At 39.9% G+C, this 9,026-nt stretch overlaps 1 long non-coding RNA gene across 1 annotated transcript; it reads right to left on the minus strand.

Moving 5' to 3' along the window:
• Positions 1–6,096: 6,096 nt before the first annotated feature.
• LOC147622286 (uncharacterized) lies at positions 6,097–6,897 on the minus strand. The gene is made up of 3 exons (XR_015269677.1): positions 6,849–6,897; positions 6,613–6,696; positions 6,097–6,520 (listed from the first exon to the last, which is right to left on the minus strand). It is a non-coding gene; the product is annotated as an uncharacterized LOC147622286 (long non-coding RNA).
• Between the last annotated feature and the right edge of the window lie 2,129 nt (positions 6,898–9,026).

Below are 9,026 nucleotides of genomic sequence, written 5' to 3' on the forward strand. Positions count from 1 at the left end.
AGAAAATGGAAAGGATTACTATTACATTGATGAATGGAGCACTTGATACATCATTGACTGAAGCGAGTTCGAAGTATTTTAGTGTGCAGTCAGAGAAACACATATGGTGGTTAGGCTCGTTCCAGGTATGATCATTTTTTTGTTTCGTACTTGATTTTAGTCATTGTTTTCAAATCTTTTATAGTAAGACTTTTGTTTTCTATAATCACAAGTAAAGATAGAAGACCATGAAACACTAGATTGGGTGTTTCACCACACGGAAATACCAAGAATAAATAAAAGACAAGTGCGAGGAGAGAATCTCCATATTGCAGGAAAAGGTGATTTTCAAGTAGAGTGGTACATGGCGGGGGATCGTAAAACACTTAAGTGCATGTATAACGTTAGTAAAGGAGGCAACTCAAAGTCTCCTTGTCTTTTCTGCAAAGAATCAGCTCAAGTAATGGATTCCAAATGGTGGAAGAGAGCACCTAATAGAGATAAAGTTGACCCTGACTTCAAGGCCATTCTTGACATTCCACTATGTAATGTTCACATATGCTCATTGCATGGTCTATGTCAAATTATTGAGAAATTGGTATTTTTGTATATTGGATTTGCTTGGAAACTTCGTCCCAAAAAAAATAGAAAGGATGCTCTTCAAGCATTGGAAAAAGTGTTATGTGATATAGGTCTGGATGGAGGTGATGTTCATATCACAAAGGATTTGTGCTACCCAAGGCATGGAGAAGTCTCACTACATGGCACGTAATGCATTTTTCAGACACACACAACACTACGGAGGGAGTCAAAAGGCAAATAGTCTGAAGAAAGTCTTCCAATGGTTTTACCGAGGCATACTACAGAGGCTGCATGCTAAAAGAAAAGTTGCTAGCTCCAAAGTCAAGCTTGCTTTTATTCTAGCCCAAAAGCAAAGACGAAGACAAACTTTGGACAATTCAATGGCAGCAGAGAGACATAGACAATGGAGGGATTCGAAGATATTTAGAAACCATAAATGGACAAGTAAACATGAATAACAGTTTGTAACTTATTGGTGTTATGTCCACATGTTTTCAAACTCAATCAATAGATTTTTATTTTGTGGAACAAGTGACTCTTGGTGTTATGCCTATATGTTTTGAGACTCCATCAAAAGTATTTCTTTTGTGAAACATGTGATCTATATTAAACAAGCATCAATACATCCATGAGCTACACACAAAAAATTCAATCAATACTACTTAATTATGCTAGACACACTATTGATCCTTACCAATAAGGTACTGAGTGTGTATTGAGTGTCAAACGCTTTTAGAAGCTACTAAGTGTGTACTGAGTGTGTACTGATGAGTGTCAAACGCTTTTAGAAGCTACTAAAGTGTCAAACGCTTTTAGAAGCTACTGAGTGTGGGAAGAGTATTGAAGTGTCGTACGGTGATGGGACAAATGCAAAAGGGAAAGGTAGAGGATCAAAGACTTTGTACAAATCAGTTCAACTTCAACATAATGTTTGTGCTATATTTGATGACTAAATCCTATTACTCCCAGGGCCTACCAATCGGAACTCTCTTTTTGATCTTGATTGGACTCTTTTTCCTGGAGAGTGATATCTAATTCTTGCTCTACCATTTCTGTTGCCACAGGAACATCCTCTTTTTCCTCTGCTTCAAATGTGTCTTGTTCTTCAGCCTCCTGCCCTTGCTCTTCTAGAGAGTACTGACTAAAGACAATGTACATAAGGAATGCCATGGTTTCCTCAAGCACTCCACTTTCTGGTGTGCAAGCTACAGTTGAATTTATATTTCTCAGGCAGGCTGTCAAATCTTCTATTCACATGGTACCTCAGCCTGTCAATGGAGACAATATGATTTATATGCACAAAAACCTTTTCACCTTCCACAATTCTTCCTGCCTCTGGCAGTTGTTTGAAGGTATCCCAATGATCTGAAAGAAAATCTCTGTGATGCTCCAATACAGAGCTCATAGTGAACTCCTTGTTTGAAAATACTGTGGTATATGTGGAAGTTCCTTTAAGCCTTGCATTTGTGAAGAAAGTCAAATAGGAGCAAATCTGGAGATTTGTGCTCTTCTGATTCCTTTTGTTTTGAGAGGGAAGACTCAGCTTTCTGCTCCAGTCTCTTCCTTTTGCCTGAACCAAAATTTATATATCATGAATTCTATATGCTCACATATGTAATCAAGGAATGTATAGGATATCACCAAACAACTCCCTTCATGAGCACACATGACTCACCTGGTGATTGCTGTGGTCTAAGTATAGCAGCAGAAAAGTCCAACTTTCTCTTGAAAAAGAAGGGGCCTGAGAATCAACTGTTCCAAAGCAAAAACTTTTCTCATCATCAAGGAAGAAATCCCCAAGGCCAAAACAATGAGGAAGAAGTGAAAACCAAAAGGGACACAGGAATTTGCAAGAAAACGCGATGTAGGGCCATTTGGAAAATGTCAAGTACTCTCCTCGCATTTTGTTGTGCAAATTTTCCATTTCTATTGCTATCCATCTCCAATCAAATGCTATCCATCTCCAATCAAATGCTAGGATCACCTCAAAGATTCCTGGACAGTAGATGATACTAGGAAGAATTCCCCAGGGCCAAAGAAAGCAAAACAATGAGGAAGAAATGAAAACCAAAAAAAATATAGGAATTTGCAGGAAAACGCGATATAGGGCTATTTGGAAAATTTTAAGCACTCTCCTCGCATTTTGTTGCAAACTTCTAGGTTCTATTGATAACCATCTCCAATCAAATAGATAGCTTCCAGGTCAGTAAGACTCTCTATATCCTTATCTTCTTGTTTAATAGTATAACACACATACTTTTGGGATGTGATGTAGCTTAGATATTAGGATAAATACCACAAGCAGAAAGACTTTTGTATTGGACTGGTTGAAATGACTGAAGGCATGTTCCAGCAGGCTGCCTCATGAATTTGCAGGAAAACGCGAGGAGAAAGCTTTAGGAATTTCAAACAGCCGAAATCGCATTTTGTTGCAAATATAAAACTAGGATGTGGAAATTTGGGATATGGGATGTGGTGGATATCTGGACATTAAGAATTCTATGGATGGAAGAAATATATATCAAAAAACATTGAAAAGGATATAGAACTCTGACCTTTCTTTTCCTTTTCCATGCTGTTAGAGTTGCACTAGTGAATCTTCTGCTCTCTCCCAAACTTGAGCTACAGCCTAGGTAACCTGGAGATCTGGCAGTGGTAGTAGTCTTCAGGCAGGTTGCAGTCTGGATGGAGTGTGTTGGGTAGAAAGGGATCAGAGAGGGAAGGAAAAGGATGATGGGAGGGTGCTGGCAAGGATGAAAGACGGGGAGGGAAGAGTGGTTATGGAACTGATTATGAAATCATGATTGGCACAAGTTCCAAGGCAAAAAGTGTCCCATTCACAGTGCCAAGTTTCAAACTCCAAGAGATCTGGGTCCCATCCACACGTGTGAAAAAACGGCTCCATCATTCAGTAGCTGCCTTTTTTGTATTTTGCACTAATCTTTTCCCTCTTGTTTAATCTCTCCTGTCTTGGCCCTCCCCTCTCAGCTCTCTTGCCTCCCTACCTCCCTACTATGCACCATCAGCATCCTGACCAGATAGCACAGGTTCATCCCCAGCACAGGGTACTCGTCAACAGCACAGCACACCCACAGATAGCTTCCAGGTCAGTAAGACTCTCCATATCCCTATCTTCTTGTTTAATAGTATAACACATACTTTTGGGATGTGATGTAGCTTAGATATTAGCATAAATACCACAAGCAGAAAGACTTTTGAATTGGGCTGGTTGAAATGACTGAAGGCATGTTCCAGCAGGTTGTCTCATAAATTTGCAGGAAAACGTGAGGAGAAGGGTTTAGGAATTTCAAACAGCTGAAATCGCGTTTTGTTGCAAATTCACTTTTGGGGCCTTTTTTGGCCGTTTCCGGGCCTCCGGATGTCCGATTCCAGCGTTTCAAGTGCCGTTTTTGGGGTTTTGGGCCGTTCCGGACGCATTTCCAGTGTCAGAATCACCAAATTCTGCACAAAAAATAAATTTTTTAAAGATTCAAATTGGATCACCTTATTAATGTGACACGCTTCTATGAACATACAGTACTATTTATTTTTCTTATTTTCATCTTCTTTTGTTGAATTTTCAACGTAACGTTGGCCCACTCCTGATTGGTTGAGAGCCTATTTTCTCTCTCTTCTAAAATGTCCCAAAATGAGCTTCCTTTTTTCCTAATGTATTGTATTTAGTTGTAAAGACAGAGAAATCACTGTAGGAATGTACCAACATGTTACTTCAAGTATTTGCAGGAAAACGCGAGAGTGAGCTATTAGGAATTTCAAACTGTCGAAATCACGTTTTGTTGTAAATTTATAAATGTTGCTTCATCCACCCCTGTCATTGCCTTTTTGTATCATTCCATGTTCTCCATGGCTGTAATCTCTTTCCATTGCTTTGTGTGCAGCTTGTCAGAGTGATGGCTAGAACCAAGTCAACTGCAAGGAGTGCTAGCAAGGGGCCAGGGCTTGCAGCAGCAGCAGCTGGGGCAGGTATCAAGGAATTTAGTGTGCCTCCAAAGGGAAGAGTTGCACATGGCAGGAAGGGGAAGCCAATGAGCCTGCTCCAGCAAAAGGCCAAGAGATTGAAACATGGTGCAGGTGTGCTAAAGGAGATCAGGAAGCAATAGAAAGCTATAGGCTTTGCAATCCCCAAGGTACCTTTTTAGAGACTAGTGAAAGACATATGTGATTGTTGGCACCTTGGTTTCAGGTGGAACAGGACTGCCATTCTTTCCTTACAGGAAATGGCAGAGGATTACTTGGAGAAATATTTTGAAGATACAATGTATGGCAGGACATCAAGATGAGAGACATATTATTAATTCCACCTACAAGAAAGTTGAAGGTAGATGAGGTTAAGGTTGTTGAAGTAACCCACTCAAAGAACACCAAAGGGAAATCTACTTATGAGGAGTCACTGAAGCAGCAAATAAAAGAATCCAAATCTGTTATAGATGTGGAGACTGTACAGAGGGAGCTGCACATACAGAGAAGGTTGCAGGAGCTGGGGCCCTAACATAGTTGTCCATATTGAGGATGAAACTTCAGTGAATAATTTTGACTTGACAAAACCATGCTTGGCAGCATTGGCTCATAAGAATGAGTATTGCTCAGATACTATCATTCTTGCAATGCTCTAGTAAGTGTCTTTTATTTTACATTTGTTTGCAAAACAATCCTTCTTGTACCTCCTTCACACCCTACTCTAATTATTGTTTGGTCCAATGCAGCATGATGAGAAGCTGGCTTAACCATGCTGTACAACATACAGTTCATATTAATCATGCCATTTCCTCCAGGTTAAGAGATGCAAAGGAAACTCCCATGGATATTTTCAATTGGTTCAGACACTATAATTTTGATGTTATCGATGTTTTGCTACTTCCATACCATAACAGGTATGTGGGTGACTGCTTCTTTTGGGATTCTTCTTTAAGATTGAGAACTCTTATAGCCTTTGATTTCTTAATGCTTTTTTCCTTACACAGTGACCACTGGAGCTTTGCTTCTATTGATATCCAGCAGAAGCAATGCTTTATATTCAACTCTCTTAAAAACACACACAGAGGGCTGAAATTGTAAGTGGTGTGTGTGCTATTTTTAACTTTAAACTTTATTATTTTGTTTTAATGCACACTAACTGAATTATATGTATTGCAGTTGTATTAGAAGGTTTCTAGATGCATTGGATCACTGTCCTCCTAATGTCAATCTTTTGGATTCAATAGAGTCAATAAATTTAGAGGTAGAAAGTCGTTTCCCCTACTGATGTCTATTTCATGCTATGCCTTTGAACCTATTGAATAATTTTGTTTTGTTCAGATGTTAATAGTTTCTAACATATCTTTCCAACTGTACAGACACCACAACAAGATGATTCAAGTAGCTGCGAGGCTGCTGGAGAGTGCTGATCAGTGCCAAATATATACTTTCAAGCTATTTTGAGATAGGACAGCCAGACCTTGTAAGAAAAAATAATTTTCATTTAGCTTCAAAATAATTGATATTGGTACAAAGTGTTCTAAATCATCATATGCCATTGCAGATGAGAGAAGATAGCTTCAGCTCGAACTATATATATAGTTTCAGAGCTGATACAATTTGGAAGTTTTTGAAGTATGCCTCTCCCAAACCTATTGTACCAGCTACTGTCGAGTTGGGTGAGAGCTCTAAAGTCCGAGAAGGTGTCATACACCTTGATGACAAAGATGATGCTGATGTGGTGCCACAGGAACAAGGACCTAGTGATGATGAGGAGAAGCCACATGAACAAGGACCTGCTGCTGCTGATGTTATTGAGGAGAAGATGGAGCAGCACAGCAAACAGATTCTCCAGGGGTAGTAGAGAAGACAATGGAGCAGCACCAAGAGATTGTACAGGACAGGATGGAGTAGCAGAAAACAGATTCTCCAAAAAAAGATGATACGGAGAGCTTGGACCATGTAGAGCAACCTCTGGATCAGGCTGTAGATAAATAGAAAATGGTTGTCAAGAATATGTTCTACATATACAATTAAACACTTCTGTACAAAATTTTACTTTATTGAATATAATACCTTTGTTTATGGAGTCTGTGTTATCTCAATTTTTAAATTTTCAATGTCTTTGCATTTTATTGAACTCTCTCTTCTTTTGAGCACCTGCAAAAAAGCAATATGAATCAATAGGGTAAAGTAAACTAATAGCAGTGCTTAATGAGACTAGGATAAGTCAGATGATCTTGTTTTCTTAACACACCATGTGTGTTAGCATTGTCCAGCCAACTGATAAAAATGATCAGTAAAAAATATACCCGATTGAGCTAGCTCTGTTGCACATCGACCTTGGTATTGTTGTTCTCCTATCGATCCATGCAAAGCATCTATAAATCCCAGAATACAATCGATGTTTTGCCATGTCTCATACGATGAAGGGTATAAATGTGAAATAAAATAACACAAGAATGTCAATAAGCAAAGAAAGAAAGCTTCATTCCAAGTTCCTTCCGTTTTGACTGTACTTGAATTCTCTACCGAAGAAATAGAAGAAGCAGGTCGACGGGGTAATGATGTGTTGTATAATTCTACCTTCATAGCATTATCATCCACAGAGCGTCTTCCACAAGAATGGCCATAGTTTTTATTCACCATGGAGACCTTATGAATCTGTAACAACAACAAAGTAATGTAAACAAGATAACAAAGTGAAGTTTCAAGAAAGAGAAAGTGGGCAGACAGACAGTTGACAAGAAACATCTTACTCTAAGCCAAACAGGATCAAGGGAGCAGTTTTGAAAAAGAAGAGGCTGCTGCACAATGAGGCAGTGGTGTAGAATGGTAGACCTTTCGAAGGAAAGGCAGCACAACATTTCAAAGTTCAAAGGAAGGTGGAAGCGGGAAGGCCCTTGTCAGAGAAAATGTCAGACTAGATTCTATCTTCATGTCCAAAGATCTTGTGAGAATAAAAAACCAATCTCCACATTAATGTAACACGCTTGTACCTACATAAAGTATTGTTTCTTTTATCTAGTTTCTCTTATTTTTGTGAATTTCCAACGTTACGTTGGCCCTCTGTTGATTGGTTGAGAGCTTATTTTTCCAAACCGTAAAAGGCCCCAAAATGAGCTCCCTTTTTCCCTAATGTTGTACGACAAATTCCAGTGACAAAGGTCTTTCAGGATGACCCACTTCAAGAGGTCTATAAGGACTCTTTAGAAGGATATTATGCCACAACTAGATTGCCAGAGCTAGATCTTCCTCTAGCACTTATAGTGGTAAACGAGAAGCTTGCAGGACACAAGAACCGAATCATTGATAAATGGACCAATGAATACCGAACCTTAGATTGGAAGGAGATTCGTGAGCTCACGTGGAGAGCACAACCATTATTCATGGAAGTGTTCTCAACTAATACAGCTAAACCAGGAGAGACAGCCTTTCTTGGAGAAACTGTTGCTCCTCCCCTACGAGAGTTCACTAGAGAGGGACCCTCAACATCAAAGTGGACCACTGCAAGTAGCCCAACTCTAGCACCAAGATATTATCCTACACTAAAAGTGCGACCACAGATCACACCACAACAACGTTTTTCTCACTATGACAATCAGAGGGTAGGGGAGCCAACTCGGCCTCCCATAAATGCACCTACTGAAATGCGGGTAACAAGATCTTTGGAGGGGGTTGGTGAGGCAGGTAATAGGGGACCCACACCAATTTGGGATGCATGTGGACCATCTTACCAAAGAGAGGAACAGTTCCCACTGAGAGTGAGAGGCCGTAGGCCCGATGATGAGTATTCAAGACGAGTAAGGCCATCAACTCTTCAGAAACTAGTAAAGAAGTACGAAGGGTCGGGAGATCCATATGACCATGTAACAGCATTTAGGCAAGTAGTTCGAGCTGAGCAAGTGACTGACAAGCAAATTGAAGGATTTGGGCTCACTCTTGAGGGAAAGGCCCTTGCTTGGTTTCACGCACTAGAGGCTTTAGACAAATCTTCTTACGAGTTTTGGAAGAGAGATTCATTGCTGCTTTTTCCTTGATGGGGATTTAGCATGACACAGTAGCAAACATCTACTCTTTCAAGCAAGGCGAGACTGAGAGTGTTAGAGACTATGTAAATAGGATGAAGCAGTATATTAATCGTTGCCGAGAAGATGAGAAGCCCACCCAGAGTCGATTAATTTCTCTCTTCTTAAAAGGACTCAAAAATTCAACATTGCACTCACATCTCTATGCAAAGAAGCATACAAATTTCAATGAGTGTTGCCATGATGCTATGGATTTCACAGATAACTTCAAATTCCAAGATGGTACTAGCCCTGAGGTGCAACCTAGAGATCAGTGGGGTGATGACCAAAGTTCAGGGTCTAGCGCACTAGTCAATCTAGACCACATAGCTAACCTAGTAACTAAGGAGATTGGGACAAACCTATCGCCCACCCATGCAGCCACAACAACAGTAGCAGAAGGCAAATGAGGAGTGTACTACC

The sequence above is a fragment of the Cibotium barometz genome, chromosome 29 (genome assembly GCF_041138505.1).
Source record: "Cibotium barometz isolate CiBa-2024 chromosome 29, ASM4113850v1, whole genome shotgun sequence".
Classification (NCBI taxonomy): domain Eukaryota; kingdom Viridiplantae; phylum Streptophyta; class Polypodiopsida; order Cyatheales; family Cibotiaceae; genus Cibotium; species Cibotium barometz.